The sequence below is a fragment of the Mercenaria mercenaria genome, unplaced genomic scaffold (genome assembly GCF_021730395.1).
Source record: "Mercenaria mercenaria strain notata unplaced genomic scaffold, MADL_Memer_1 contig_2068, whole genome shotgun sequence".
Classification (NCBI taxonomy): Eukaryota; Metazoa; Mollusca; class Bivalvia; order Venerida; family Veneridae; genus Mercenaria; species Mercenaria mercenaria.
The window spans coordinates 5922-20258 of NW_026460101.1; the positions used below are offsets into that span (position 1 = coordinate 5922).

Consider the following 14337-nt stretch of genomic DNA (forward strand, 5'->3'; position numbering starts at 1 on the left):
CGAAACGTTTTCCATTTACAACAAAGGTGATCACTCGATTTCAGATTGACGCCGCATGATAAGCTGCTAATTGTTTGCATTTAATGTGATTGCAGTAAACGATAATTAAAGAATGAAAAAGTTGTAATTAAAAGCTGACCGACATCTGAGATCAGAGAGCCCGAAAACTTCGTAAAACGGGCGATAATTAACTTCCGAATTACAAACCTAATTACGTGCAGTCGGCGCGGTTTGGTGATTGACATCTGTCAGTAGCTAATTAACATTTCGACGCTCCGCCTACTGTGTGGCGGGCGAACAATTGAAATTCACCGAGATTTTGATTCCACTGCAGAACTTCGAACTCGACACGCATTTCGCGAATCGAGCCGACGCACGGGACACATTTTTTGTGCGGGTCAAACTACGGTTTTTCTTGATTTTCGCGGGTCAAAACACGGAAACCCCGGGTCAAACCGAACGCCCTCGGTACTTGTCTTATCCAGTTATTCTTGTTTTCAGATTAAAAACGTTTCGAAATTTTTATTGCCCTCACAGTGTAGACTACCCCTTACTCCCGACGTTTATTTTTTTAAATTTGGGATCTGCTTACTATTCATTTTAATCTGCATTTCTTTTCATTAAAACCCGATATAAATTAAATATATGGCCCTGACAAACTATTAAATTTGTTGTTTGATAAAAATAGCAGACAACCTTTTAGTTAATTCTGAAATGTGTTAAAAAGGGAGGTAAAACATTTAACCAATTTTTAGACTTTTTATGTCAAAATGTGTAGTTTTAAAAAATATTGCCCCTTTATTTTTAAGTATTTTATCTATGATCAAACAAATAAAATTTCATTGTAAGATTGAGAGGTTTTTAAAACTCTGTAGTTTGTCAAATTGAAGGGAACCTAAAAAATTTAAACTCAGAATGCTCACATACCTGAAAAAGCTGCTCTAGGAAGGAAAAAAGATAATCCAAGAAATATTAAGTACTGATTATATGAGGAAAGATTTGTTGTGTCAAGTTGTTAAACATTTTGCAGTAAAACAGTACAAATATGTACTGTGTTGTTGAAACATTGCACCATTTTTATTTAAGTCATAGCAAGATAATACTACAAATGGAACTGAATAAACATTATTATTGTTATTTAATGCATGTAAGCAATGTCCTGTCTCACTTTGCCGAAGTTCTCCCAAAAATTCAAAACTTCTCCCTGTTTCTCCAGGAGGGAGAAGTCACTTCTCCCTAAATTTCCAGGCTAAGGTAGTCCCTGAAGATATATGCAATAGTAACAAAGATATGACAGAAAAACAAAGATTGTCGAAAAACTTTAGCCTTAAAAATAACCTAAATATAACACCTTGGTGACCTTGTCCTTATGTATAATGGTCCCTGCCCCTGCACATACTTTACTTTGCTTGTATGCTGGACAATGTTTATGTGAAGTTACAGTAAAATATAAGCATGATAAGCAATAGTAACAAAGATATGATTATACCCTTTTCTAGTATGATGTCAGATGTGAGACACAGCACAAGATCCATTTGAATATATCTTTATTTTGCTGCCAGACCTTACAGTGCTCTGATGTGGAAATGCACACACATCTGTAACAAAAAAAAAATGCATCAAATATACATTTAACCTACAAAGCTGATAATAAACTTTTTAGTCAATACCAAAATGTTAATATTCAGTCAAAACAAATCTAATGTACTCATGACAGTAAATGGTAGTTACAGAACTTACACTGAGTTATAGATTTTATTTATCAGCCTGTAATCAAGTAAGGCTTTAAAACAGATTTTTTCATTTTCACTGAGAGACTTTTTTCTCTTAATTCAACTAGACTTTTCTTCAGATAAAATTACATATTTAAATATACATGCACTTTAAACATCAGCAAGAGCTAATGTTATAGATGAAATATTTACAAAAACAACCCGTAATGACAATCCTACGACAACTAGTCATAACTAATACTAGTAGAGCAATTACTTTAAACACTGGTTATGAACACATGTCACAAGGTTAGTAATAAGTGCAGTCAGACCGGGATTCGAACCCAGGGCCTCGGAATACCTTTCAGATATTCTACCAAACTGAGCTTACCCTGCCGCCTACACACTTTCCCCGTTTAAATATTCAAGTCCTATACCGTGACATATTTCCCCTCATTTTGAAATTTGTCCTTAAATTTTTTTTCAGCAGGTACTTAAGTATATATAAGCAATTACAGGCATAGGAGACTAGGCTTTTTATACCATCACCGTCCAAAGCTGGGCGCCAAATGTCAAAGGGTGAGAAAAATGTGCAGACAGACTAGGACTCAAACCTGGGGGCCTCATAATACTGTTCTGATGCTCTACTGACTGAGCTACACGGCCGTCTACATTCTTTCTTGCTGTTTTAATATTCAAGTCCTATACCATAACATACAATACCGGAATTCGGTCTAGAGTAGAGATCCGGGCTACTCCAATTTGATGTGATCCTAGGAAATATTGAGATATTTTTTCATAACCTTAGGACAGCCAGTACATATTTATGCAATCTCGCCAGGCATATATATATATGTTTTTGACAACACAAAAAGTGAGTCACTCGACCTTAAGCTTTTTGCGGAAGAAAAGAAAATGAAAGTAGAAATGCTAAGCTTGAAAACGAAAGCCATATTTGATTCGTAGATAGTCAGGGGTCACGCGCAGGGGTCACCCCATCTGGATGCTCATGGTAACAAATTGAAACTAAAATTACCTGGGCTTAGTACGGCATGTCAGCTTTTCATCACAAAATGATAGCTGAGCTCAGATACCCACAAATCCCAAATGGGTCCGTCACGGACCAAGGGTACACTGATAATTTTGGAACTTCATCAAATCATTCAAAAGGTTGTTTTTGATGTTGTCTGAGAGTGTCTGTATACATGTATGCCTTGGATTTAAGATATAACCATATTTGAGAACTGCAGACCTAGACACTTCAGAAATATTTTCAAAATTAATTTTGTGTAATAAATGTTGATTCTATGGAAGCGTGAAAGGGTCATCAGACGCTAATATGTTTTATTACGTTAAGGCTGCGGAAAGGATTTGGCCAATAGCCCCATGACGTGTTTGTAAAATAAACTGCATTTAAGCAAATCTGTATTAATTAACCACATACGCATGTTTCACAGTTTCAAATGCTATAAATATGTCAAAATATAACTATTCAACTAATAATGTCGAAATTTTTCTCCTTTCTTTTCCGAGGTGAAGGTCACGATTGACTGGTTTACAATATGGTCATTCAATTTCATTAGCATGCAGCTTGTTAAAATAAATGATGGAAAAGTACCGGTCAACATCAAAATGCTTCCGGTGAATTGAAAGAAAGGCAGAGAGAAACGAATTGTCAACTTATTTTGGGGGTATATTATAACCCTAAAGTACGTCACTTGTATAGTTCTTTGAAAACATGTCCCCAAAGGCAAAATTCGCAGTGTTCGAAATTGAAACTTCACAAATTTATCTGCTGGTGTAATCAAAAATAAACCCCAGATGTGTGTTTAAAGGTGCTGATTTGACTGTGATTTTTTTCTAAACCAGAGCGCTAGATAATTTTTTTTTGGCCAATGAGTATTTACTCAACATATTTTTTGTGAATGAGTAAAATGGTAATATCTGAAATTGACTACAAGTAATTTTACTCTTAAAAATTTATAAATGTGAAAAAAAAAACAGAAATCAGTTTTATAACATATTTATTGGGTGTAACACCCATGCATTTGTTTGCAGTTTAGTTTCAATTCATCATTTAAGTTAATTTGCTTCTTTTTTTCCCTTGGCTTGCTTTGGCTTCACACTCACTACCGAACTGTTCACTTATACATTCTTAGAAAGAGACATTTTTGTTTATTCCACACTGGAAGTTGATATTTTAAATCAACACCACTTTAAAATACACTACCGTACCATCAGTATTAATTCCCAACTATTTGTATACACAGGCATTGATTGTAAAAAAAAGTTTAACCTAGGTTTATAGAGTACCATTCAATGCGTGTTTATGTTCAATGTGGGAGAATTATAATTATAATACTGACTGTGCTCATGTTACATAAAGCATCCAGACGATTCAGATTTTGTTTACGCCAATAAAAAGTCATTGCGTGCATTTCTGTTATTTCATATAGATCTATGTTTTTATATGCTTAAAAATTATCAGACATGCGTATATGCATTATTTCCACAGGTGCTAGACACATAACCAAATATTTTACATATATAGGCTAAGTAAAAATTTGGTTATGTGTCTAGCACCTGTGCATTACTTCAAAGCGTAATTTACACTTTTTTTATATATGATCTGTTAATTACTCTGTGTGCTCTACTGGGTGAAGTTCTGTAAAACAGCTTCCCTTGACCAGTGTTGACAATTTAGCAGGCTGGTAACATTGCCCGATCGGGCTTATGACACAAAAAGTAATATTTCTTGACAAATAATGAAGATATTTCTTTCAAACTTGGTCCATTTATTAAGCATTACATATAATGCTTATCAAGATAGAAATAACTTTGTTGCCTTCAGTTTAGTTAGAATTAGATCTACTTCCCTTTTTCAGATTTTTATGATACATAATTTTTGAAGTCCAAAAATATTATGTTTTAATGCAATGTTTAAAACAGAAAATGGTTCAATGGCTTTCTAGTGCTCCAAACTTGTGCGCCAATACCTTTATTCTATATATTTAGGGTAAATACTTTGTTTCTAGTGCAGATGTATGAGCAATTTTTTTAGGACTAACATTTCTCTATAATGTTGTAAGTGAAAACAGAGTAAAATGTTTACATTCATGTACTAGCGCAATAATTTAGAGCATTAGAAAGCCATTTAACCCTTTTTTGTTTTAAACTTAGCATTAGAACATTGATTTTTTGGACTTCAAAGATTATGCGTCATAAAAATCTGAAAAGGGGAAATAATTCTACCAAAACGGAAGGCAACGAAGTTATTTTTATTCTAATTTGTATCATTTGTTATGCTTAACAAATGGACCAAGTTTGAAAGAAATATCTTCATTATTTTTCAAGAAATATTACTTTTTGTGTCATAAGCCCGATCGGGCAATGTTACCAGCCTGTTTAGCTGTTTAGAGTAATATAGATCTACGCCCCTGTTAGCACTGGTATCACTATTTGAAGGCTTAGCATCATGAAAAATGGAACACATACACTTAAAAAGTAAAATGAGGTACAGTACCTACCGCAGAACTAGTAAAACCAACATGAATATTTCACATTTTCAACAACTGACGACAACACCTCCGTTGACAGCAAATGGTGTAAAGTTATTAAAGGGAAGTCACCACTGTTAGTCAATTTGATTGTAATTACATTTGCGCGCTTGTATTAAAAATCTTTCAAATGCGCGAAATTATGTGAGATACACTGAAGCTATATTTTATATTTGTGTTTATCATACTGTACATAGTGCTCAATAAAATCAAGCGTAACTTTAGTTACATTTCAACACTTACTGATGGAATGCGAATCCAAATTCTTGGCGATATAGATTTTCAGGGTCGCCGCTTTGATAAGCATGGAACTGCCGTCTTTTTATGACGTAGACAATATCTACTATATCCTGTCTACACTACTTTCGGGTATACTGTTTACAAAAAAAAAAATCTTTACGAAATGATCAAAAAGATAAATTTCAAATCAAAAATAAAATTTGAAAGAAATATCATATATCTTTCAAACTAGAACAGTAAGCCGATGAACACTTAAATCCATTGCACGCTGAGCATGCGTATTTAAACTGCTCGGTTTTGCACGCTGGGCATGCGCATTTAACCTTCTCGGTTTGGCACGCTGGGCATGCGCAGGGGAACATTTATTTGCGCGGCAGCGCACGCTGCACGCTGAGCATGCGCAATAACTATTTCTCGTTTATGCACGCGTTTCTAACCGTGCAACACGTTTCACGTTTCGCCTTCAACACGCGAGTTGCTCGCGTTATCACGCAAACTCGGGGAACAAACTCGCAGGCGCCACTGTACACCTGTGAGTGTAGAGCAGGATTTTACAAAACAGATCAAGGAGACTGCAGAGGTAGCCTAACCATAATCTTGTAAATGAAAAAGTTTACATACTAGTTAGTTAATGCAGATTTAGAAATTATTCTTTAAAAAATAGTTTGATAACTGCAAAATTTAATAACAGTCTTGCCGAAAGCTTAAAAAAAAACTCGTTAGTCAAATATTTCGACCCGCCTTTGGTGACAATTGCTATTTGCTAGTCACTTGTTATTCAATATTCATATAATTTACAATAGGTCGAACATATTTTAAAGTTTTCAAGAAATTTGATTTTAAGCCGGATGTAATATTTAGAGACACTAGCGTCATCTTCCCACCAAACAAAGCCATAAATCCGCATTGGATGTGACTCAAACCGACGCAAAATAAGCAAATTGTCATTCTGATTAACATTTTTTTTTGTGTATTATTTTCGTTTGGATAAAAGTCACATCCACACAATTTGGATATATCGCAGATTTTCAAGCTTTTGATGGTCGATGATGACATCAGTTCTCATCCAGCATTGTTTCAGCATGTGCGGACACCTATGTAGAACCATATACCTTCCGCACGCAAGTATGTAGAATTCCTCACCCAAGCAAAGTTCCGAAACACTTTGTAAATGGTCAAGAAATCAGATACCTTAACCACTCGGTCTCAGAGGTCATTTTTTGTTTATGAAATACGATATTGAAAATCAAGATACACATTTTAGATACCGATGAATGTCCAGACCCGCTGCTGCATAATTGTACGCAAGAATGCATCAATGCAATTGGAGGTTATTCCTGTGGGTGCAGAGAAGGATACACGAAAAAAGACAAATGGTCTTGTGAGGGTAATAAGACGTTAAGATATTCTAACTTAAAGAGAAACATTGTCACTGAATGACAGAAATAACTGCTATTGTTCTACGATATAACCATGTATTTAGTTCAAATTACCAAAATGTTTCTTTTGAAAAAATTACTTTGTGTTATAATATTATTCAAACCAGGCGTGTGATTGAAATGTCGAATTTAGGATAAATATGAGGATTTCAAGCCATTAACCTTTTGGAACCGTTCCAATATGCTAAGTGATAAAGCTGTTTCATGTGATGTGTGTTGCTCCGTATGTGTTTTTTACTCCACGTTTTATTGTTCTTGAATGAAAAAAGGATAATTACTCAACCGGGAAAATCATGTTCCAAACATGCAGCCTCCAGAAACCGACCACACGACAAACATGCACACTCACACACACGCTCGAAGCATAGACAATAAGACAAAACGAAAAACATAAAGAACAAAATTGTGTTATTGAAGATTTATATAAATAGCTGTCGTTAAGAACCAAAACAAAAAAAAAGAGAAAAAAAAACAAACCCGTATGTACTAAATGACAGCAGAAAGCAGAGCAATAAGGGAATCACCCTTAAGAATCTGACGAAGCAAACTGAGTCATATGTCTGTTCTGTCAGACACACTCAAAGAGATGAGCGTAGTTTCTAACCACCGTAAAAAGGGTTGAGAACCAAACATGCGGTGTGTCTAAAACCTGTTAGATTATAACGTCTTTAAATAAAACGTTTGTGACGCAAATTTTACGATTATTGTAAACAGCATTCCCGTGATAAAACGGATTTTGGTATACATTATGGCTGAAGTGTCTATTAATTACAGTAACTATTAAATTTAAAAACAAAATCTGAATTACGATAGCAAACTTCAGTATTAACGTAATCCTAAATAACGGTAGCCCTGTGAAGGAGCTTATCTGTAATATATATTCATTACGTTCATTGAAATCCTTATCATTACTAAACGCCCTTGCAATTATTTGAGAAAAATGTATCCAAAAATATGTTACTTGGGGCACATCCTCACCCCAGTTGAGGAAATTTACGATAATAAAGTAAAATTATTTTCTTGTCACAAATTTTGGAATTGAACTAATGTCATCAATAGAGAATTGCAAATCTTAAAATGAAGCAGTAGTATCCGAATTGTTAATCTTTTTTAACTGGAGCTCCCTAGGGCTAATGAAAAAAGAAAAAAAAAACGGATTATCCGTATGAAGAATCCAGCATGATTTATTCTTAAATGCAGTAACAACGTCTGTCTGCGATTCCGGAGAAAGGCTTAATTTAAAATCTCTTTCAAAACTGCATGAAAACAAATGTGCGACAAGGTATGTACGGTTTCTTTCGATGGGAATATTAATTACTTGTCGGAAAACTGCATTCCCAAAGTTGAAGTATTATTTTTATAAAAATGAAAGGGTTTTACAAACTTAGTCACAGGTCCAATTAGCATATTTGTTTTAAATGCGAGAAGTTTCATCGAAATTGCAAGCGAGAACTGTCATTAAATTAATTCATAAAATGGTATACAAAGTAGAAAAAGTCCTGACTGAAGACACCTTCTAGTTACTAATTATATATTTTCCAGGACTCATCAGATTTATTTTACCAACGAAAATTAGGGTTAACCTGAGTTTACGTACACTTCAACTCTTTCGGGCTATCTTCATTGCCGATTGAGTTTGCTCCTATAAATTCTGTTCCTAAATTCAATGATTCTTTTTGGTAATAAAACAAAGAATTTCCCTTTTTCCTATGATCTTCTTATAGATAGATAGATAGATAGATAGATAGATATATTTATTGCTGCATAACAATATCATAATATCATATCTACGTATAAAACATTACTATAAAACTGACACTGGTCAAACATTGCACTATTTAGCACAGTTCAAATTGAAATTATCACATTTAAGTAATCACAAATAATCATTCCAGTCCGATTACATTTTTCCACAGATTTATGTTAAATTTTGTATGAATTGTTATGCAAAGGATAGCCCATAAAGTCATCAGACTTATTTCCAGTGGGATCCTTGTGCAAAAAATACAAAAACAAAACTGGTCAAGGACAAGGTCAAGAATGGCGGCACATTTAGAAAATTATAAGGTGAAACAATGAGTTTAGGACTGCATTGATAATACTATAAAATATTATAATAAAATCTCTTAAAACTAAATACATGTAGTTATTGATCTACAATCCCAGGAAATATTTTTTACCTCAACTTTAAATTCATGATACCTTTTGTGGGATTTTATGACTCTATACATTTATACTATTATAGTAAAATGTTGCTGCTGATGTAGAATTCACCATAGGTACATGGAAATTGAAAGTACATTTTCTGGTTTTGTATGAATGCAGATCAGCAACCTTATTGAATTTTTCTGACAGATATGACTTCAGAATGAACATTTATATATTATAGTCGAAAACACAGGTCAAGAAGAAAAGCTTTATTCCTTCCGTTGATTTATCAAATCTTCTTTAGATATAGACGAATGCGAGTTAGGTACATCTAGCTGTGAACAGAAATGTGTGAATAACCAAGGCCAGTACAGTTGTTTTTGTCATTTTGGATACAGTATTAACGATGACCGAAGAAACATGTAGAAAACGTAAGTGAAACAAAATTGAACTTTTTTTCTGTTTAAGCGTTTAAAATGAAGAGTTATGAAAGCGTTTATATTGGTGAAAAGCGGGCGAAGCTTTTTCGGTATTGATGTGATGAAATCCTACGTCAAGAACACTTCTTAACAAAATGTAAAAATGAAATACAAAGTTCATGATGCAATACAACTTTATATTCCTGTTTATTTCTAATAGCATTTTAAAGTTATACATAATCTATAATCAGTAGAACAGTCTAACGTTTGTTAAAGACATTCCAAAAAGAAACACTTCTTTATAGAGGCATATGTTGTTTGTAAATTTTACAAAATCGTTCGTAAAGTAACTTAAGAGGAACTCTACAAAGGAAAACCGTCTGTATGAAATAGGATAAATTTTTTTAGTAAAGTAAAGCAAAGGAACATCTAATCTACAAAAGATATAATTGTTTCAAAATTAGACAAAAATCTGCAAAAGTAACATCAGAGGACCATTCTCTTTGCAACAGGAAAACGTTGATTTCGCAATGCATTATGTTCTAGGGAAAAACAATGTTATTACTTTGACTCATCAAGTTGTTTGTTTTCCATTAGTTTCAGACCCTTGCCTGTCCATTTATAATCTCACCTGTTCGCATTTCTGCCTACCAGATGTTGATAACGCGGTGTGCGGCTGCAGAAGTGGCTATAAGCTCAAACCTGACAATGAAACGTGTATAGGTGAAACAACAAATACTTATTTCTGTCTACATACAATCCCTGGCTCACGGATTTTTCAAAGTCCGCGCTTCCCCGCGATTGAATCCTAGCTTGGACACGTTTATGAGCCGCGGGTATGCGCATTTTTTCCTGCATCCCCGTTATATATTCTACAGCTTCCACCGCGATTGCGGTGTATTGCGAAGACATATCACAGGGCATCGCGGTGAAGTGGCCGGTGGTTCGCTGTGAATTGCGGCAGATCGCCGCGATTTACAGGTAAGAGAATGACAATATAAAATTAATGCTATATACGGTGTAGAATGCATATAAACTGACAGGAATTCAACATAATTATTTGGAGGAAAAATGAAAAGTAAATGGCTTATCCTAACCTTTAATAATAATAATATTTTAAAACATATTTTGCATAGATTATTTCAGTTACATGTATTTTCATATTTATGTAAAATTTATCTACTGACAAGTTTTGATAACAACTTTCTTTATGTAAAATAATGCATTGTTTGTATTACAATTTATAATATATTAAATTTGTGTTTCAATGTGGCCGTATAATGTAAAAGTAAATATCTGCATATAGTGAAAACTTGATTTTTTTTAGTATCATAATAATAAAATAATAAAAAATGTCATATCAGTGTTATTATATTTTTATTTACGTAAAAACCTTACAGAAGAACGTTTAAATGTTTTATCATAAACGTACAATCATGCATAGCTATTGAAATATAACACAACAGGGTAAAATGAGATTATTGAGTTTCACCTGTACAAGAAATGTCAAAACTGATAAATTGAATATATATCAAAGAACCTCTCTTAGATAAATGATATGTATGCTGCTGCTTTAAACAACAATACGAACAGTCTACGCACTTTTAAGATTAAGTCGGTGAATGTAATGTGACAGTCCGCTAGATACATGTATAAATACAATAACAGAATTTACATTAATTGGGCAAAAACAAACCAAAATTATTACAATATTTACATTTCACAATTAAAGATTTATTATTTACTAAATTTTAAGTAATTACATGAATATTATGAGATGAAATGATCTTTAAAAGACTAGATTTGTAATAACGGCGCACCTTTATTTTAATTCCTATTATAGTCTACGTGTTCGTGATTAAAGTAAAATTATCATTTTAAATATTATTGCATTTAAGTTATAAAAAGTATTTGATTAAAATAAAATTTTATAAAGATACATTAATTAGTTTTTTTTTTTAGATATTTGCAATAAACGCGGTTGCAAATAGTTCGTAAAATCATTCATTAAGTGTAGAAGTGTGCGCCTTAGCAAACTTTACCTGGATTTCGCGGTGACTGCCGGTGACTCGCCAAGATCCATCGCAATTCAACGCGACCCGCTGAGATTTTTCATCGCGAGTCGCCGCGGACACTTTATCTATATAAGATCGCGGGGCCTTACAAAATCATCGCGATTTATCAGTCTTCCGTAGTGATTCAATGTGAAAAATCATCGCGATTTTCCACTCAGGGTAAATATTTGTGCCGGTAGTAACGCGGAAAAAGCAAACTCCACGAGCCAGGGAGTGTTACAAGTTATATATAATCGTTTCAGTTTTTTCAAGTCTCCTGTCCCTATCTAAAAGTGAAAGAAGGAATAAAATAGTGTTTATATTCAGTTGTCACAGGTAGATCAGCATGTTTGAAAATTTACATTTTGAAACCTCGCGATAACTTAAATAATTCGGATAATCATTACAATTGGATCATGTTTTGCTGGACTGCCTTGAGAACGTGTGCCCTCGAGCAAATCGTCATACTGTATCTGGAACGATTTCTTTTTTACTACAATATAGAATTTAATGAAGCTTAGTCGTAAATGGAGAAATTTTCTATTGGCCTTGTGAATATTTTGTAAGATATTTGCACAGAATTAAAGGTATTCGCAAATTTCAAGCTAATTTTAAGACTTTGCTTGAAATTTTGTAGCATGTAAACATTTTTAAAAAGTGTATTTGATCTTTAGACATGTGCAAATTTTCCGATCTTGTGGATTAACACATGTATTGCAATTAATTTGTAGGATGATTTTTGTTTCCGTATGACTAGTCCGGATTTTATTCTAGGATACTCTGTTTTCAAGTACATTGTAAATGTCTTTTACTAATGTATGTCCTTTCCCTAATATAATAATTTCAGACCCGATTCAAGCGACAGATATAACAAGCTATGTTAGAACAGAATAACAAGACGTAACAAAATTTGTATTCAAGTATTAAAATATTGACCTTTTAAACAATAATAATTTATTTCTAGATATTAATGAATGTACTGACGATGATGAAAACAAATGCGACGCAGATGCCACGTGTACAAATACGGAAGGATCATACTTGTGTGAATGTCCAGATGGAAAACATTTGGAAAATGACGGACGCACATGCTCAGGTTTCAAATGTTAGATGCATGTAGTTGTATAAATTGGAGAAAATTGTTGTGCATACAGGTTTCTCATATTTTTTTTATAGTTTACAGATAATAAACATTTGTTAGTACACCTTGAAAGGAATACGATCCCAATTTTCGGTAAAAAACCAAAGTAGTTCTCCAAAAAGAAATACATTTGAAAATATTTTATTACAGAATGTGATGATTATCACTATGGACGGAACTGTTTGAAGACCTGTAGTTGCTTACATGGAATTTGTGACAAGAGGACTGGTAAAGTGATAAAATTTTGTTTTTCAATGCTGTCGTGGATTCTACTTTTCTACTGTTTCTATTCTTGTTATTTGAAAATATCACTCATATCATTTTATAGATTCAAATGCAATCAAAAAGTGGTACTAAATAATACAGTAAAGTTTACCTTGAAAGACCCGGTATAGGAAGCTTTAGGGCAAAATCTGGACTCTGTTCTCGTAATAGACGCAGTCTCTTACAAAGGTTATTTAGACTATTGGCAGAAGTCTGGGTGACTCAATGGTAAAGATCACTGGCCTCGAATCATATGTCTCACACTGCAGTGGAGTTCAAGCTTGAAGAATTCTGTCAGTTTAGGAAACTGCACTCAGTCTGGCAGCTTTTGAAAGACCGTTGGTTATACCAAAATGCACGCACGCACCTCGGCCTTTCCTCACCCTCTCAAGCTGAAAAATTGTCATATGTTGTTAAGAGTCAGAGCAAAAGCGATAGCTCACTGAAAAACGACTTGTATAAGATCTATGCTTACCCTCTATCTTTTATTTAAATATAAGTTTAAGTACCTGACGGGAATACATCTTGCTGCTACAGATTCACCGATTAAGTGTGTGTTCAGGTTTAACGTTTTTTTTTTCAACAGTTTTTCAGTCATATAAACGACGGTGATTCACCCATTAAGTGGTAGGGTGTTAGAAGTGGAGTGAACGAACCGTGTCATAAAATGCAAGCATATACTTTACATTATAGAAAAATCTTGTATTTTTTAGATTTTGATAAAATATAATTTATTTTTGGTAAGTTCCCGGTGTTTATTTTAGGTTGTGTTTGCAATCCTGGATGGGCCGGCACACTTTGTGACACTGATATAGATGAATGCTCCACAGAACAAGTTGTATGTCTAAAAGAAAAGTCCGTTTGTGTGAATGTACTTGGAAGCGCCGTTTGTTCTTGTGAAACAGGATACCAGAACCAGTCTGGAGTTTGCCAAGGTGCTTAGTTTTCCCTGATTTTATTGACGTAATAATGTATCTGAGAGTATCAAAACAAATTGTTTAACTTGTAAGAACAACTTTATTATTCCACTGGTATTTAAAACTCAGTTAGAAATGTACATAGTATTCACCAAAAAGACTAGATTTGATCACGTTACGGGGTTTTATTACTGAATAGGTACAGATGGATGTATGACATACATCTACTTTCCAGATTTTATATACGGTACAAGTTTCATGCAACACTGTAGAAAAATGACAATTAAATTTCACTGGGGTTAGACAACTTGCATAGTTAACAACACAATATTTAACGTTCTTTTTTTCGTGTTGCAGTAAAATGGATGTGTTTTATTGCAGTTCCATTTTGGTAGAACTGGCATAAAATGTAAACGTCATATTCAATTAATGACGTATTTCTATTT

The 14337-nt window shown here is 33.7% G+C and overlaps 2 long non-coding RNA genes across 2 annotated transcripts; both read left to right on the forward strand.

Moving 5' to 3' along the window:
* Window positions 1–5676: 5676 nt before the first annotated feature.
* On the forward strand, window positions 5677–9527 carry LOC128552130 (uncharacterized). Its single transcript, XR_008368978.1, has 3 exons — window positions 5677–6089; window positions 6774–6896; window positions 9401–9527. It is a non-coding gene; the product is annotated as an uncharacterized LOC128552130 (long non-coding RNA).
* Window positions 9528–10112: 585 nt separating this feature from the next.
* LOC128552131 (uncharacterized) lies at window positions 10113–13946 on the forward strand. Its single transcript, XR_008368979.1, has 4 exons — window positions 10113–10238; window positions 12534–12665; window positions 12861–12938; window positions 13739–13946. It is a non-coding gene; the product is annotated as an uncharacterized LOC128552131 (long non-coding RNA).
* Window positions 13947–14337: the final 391 nt, after the last annotated feature.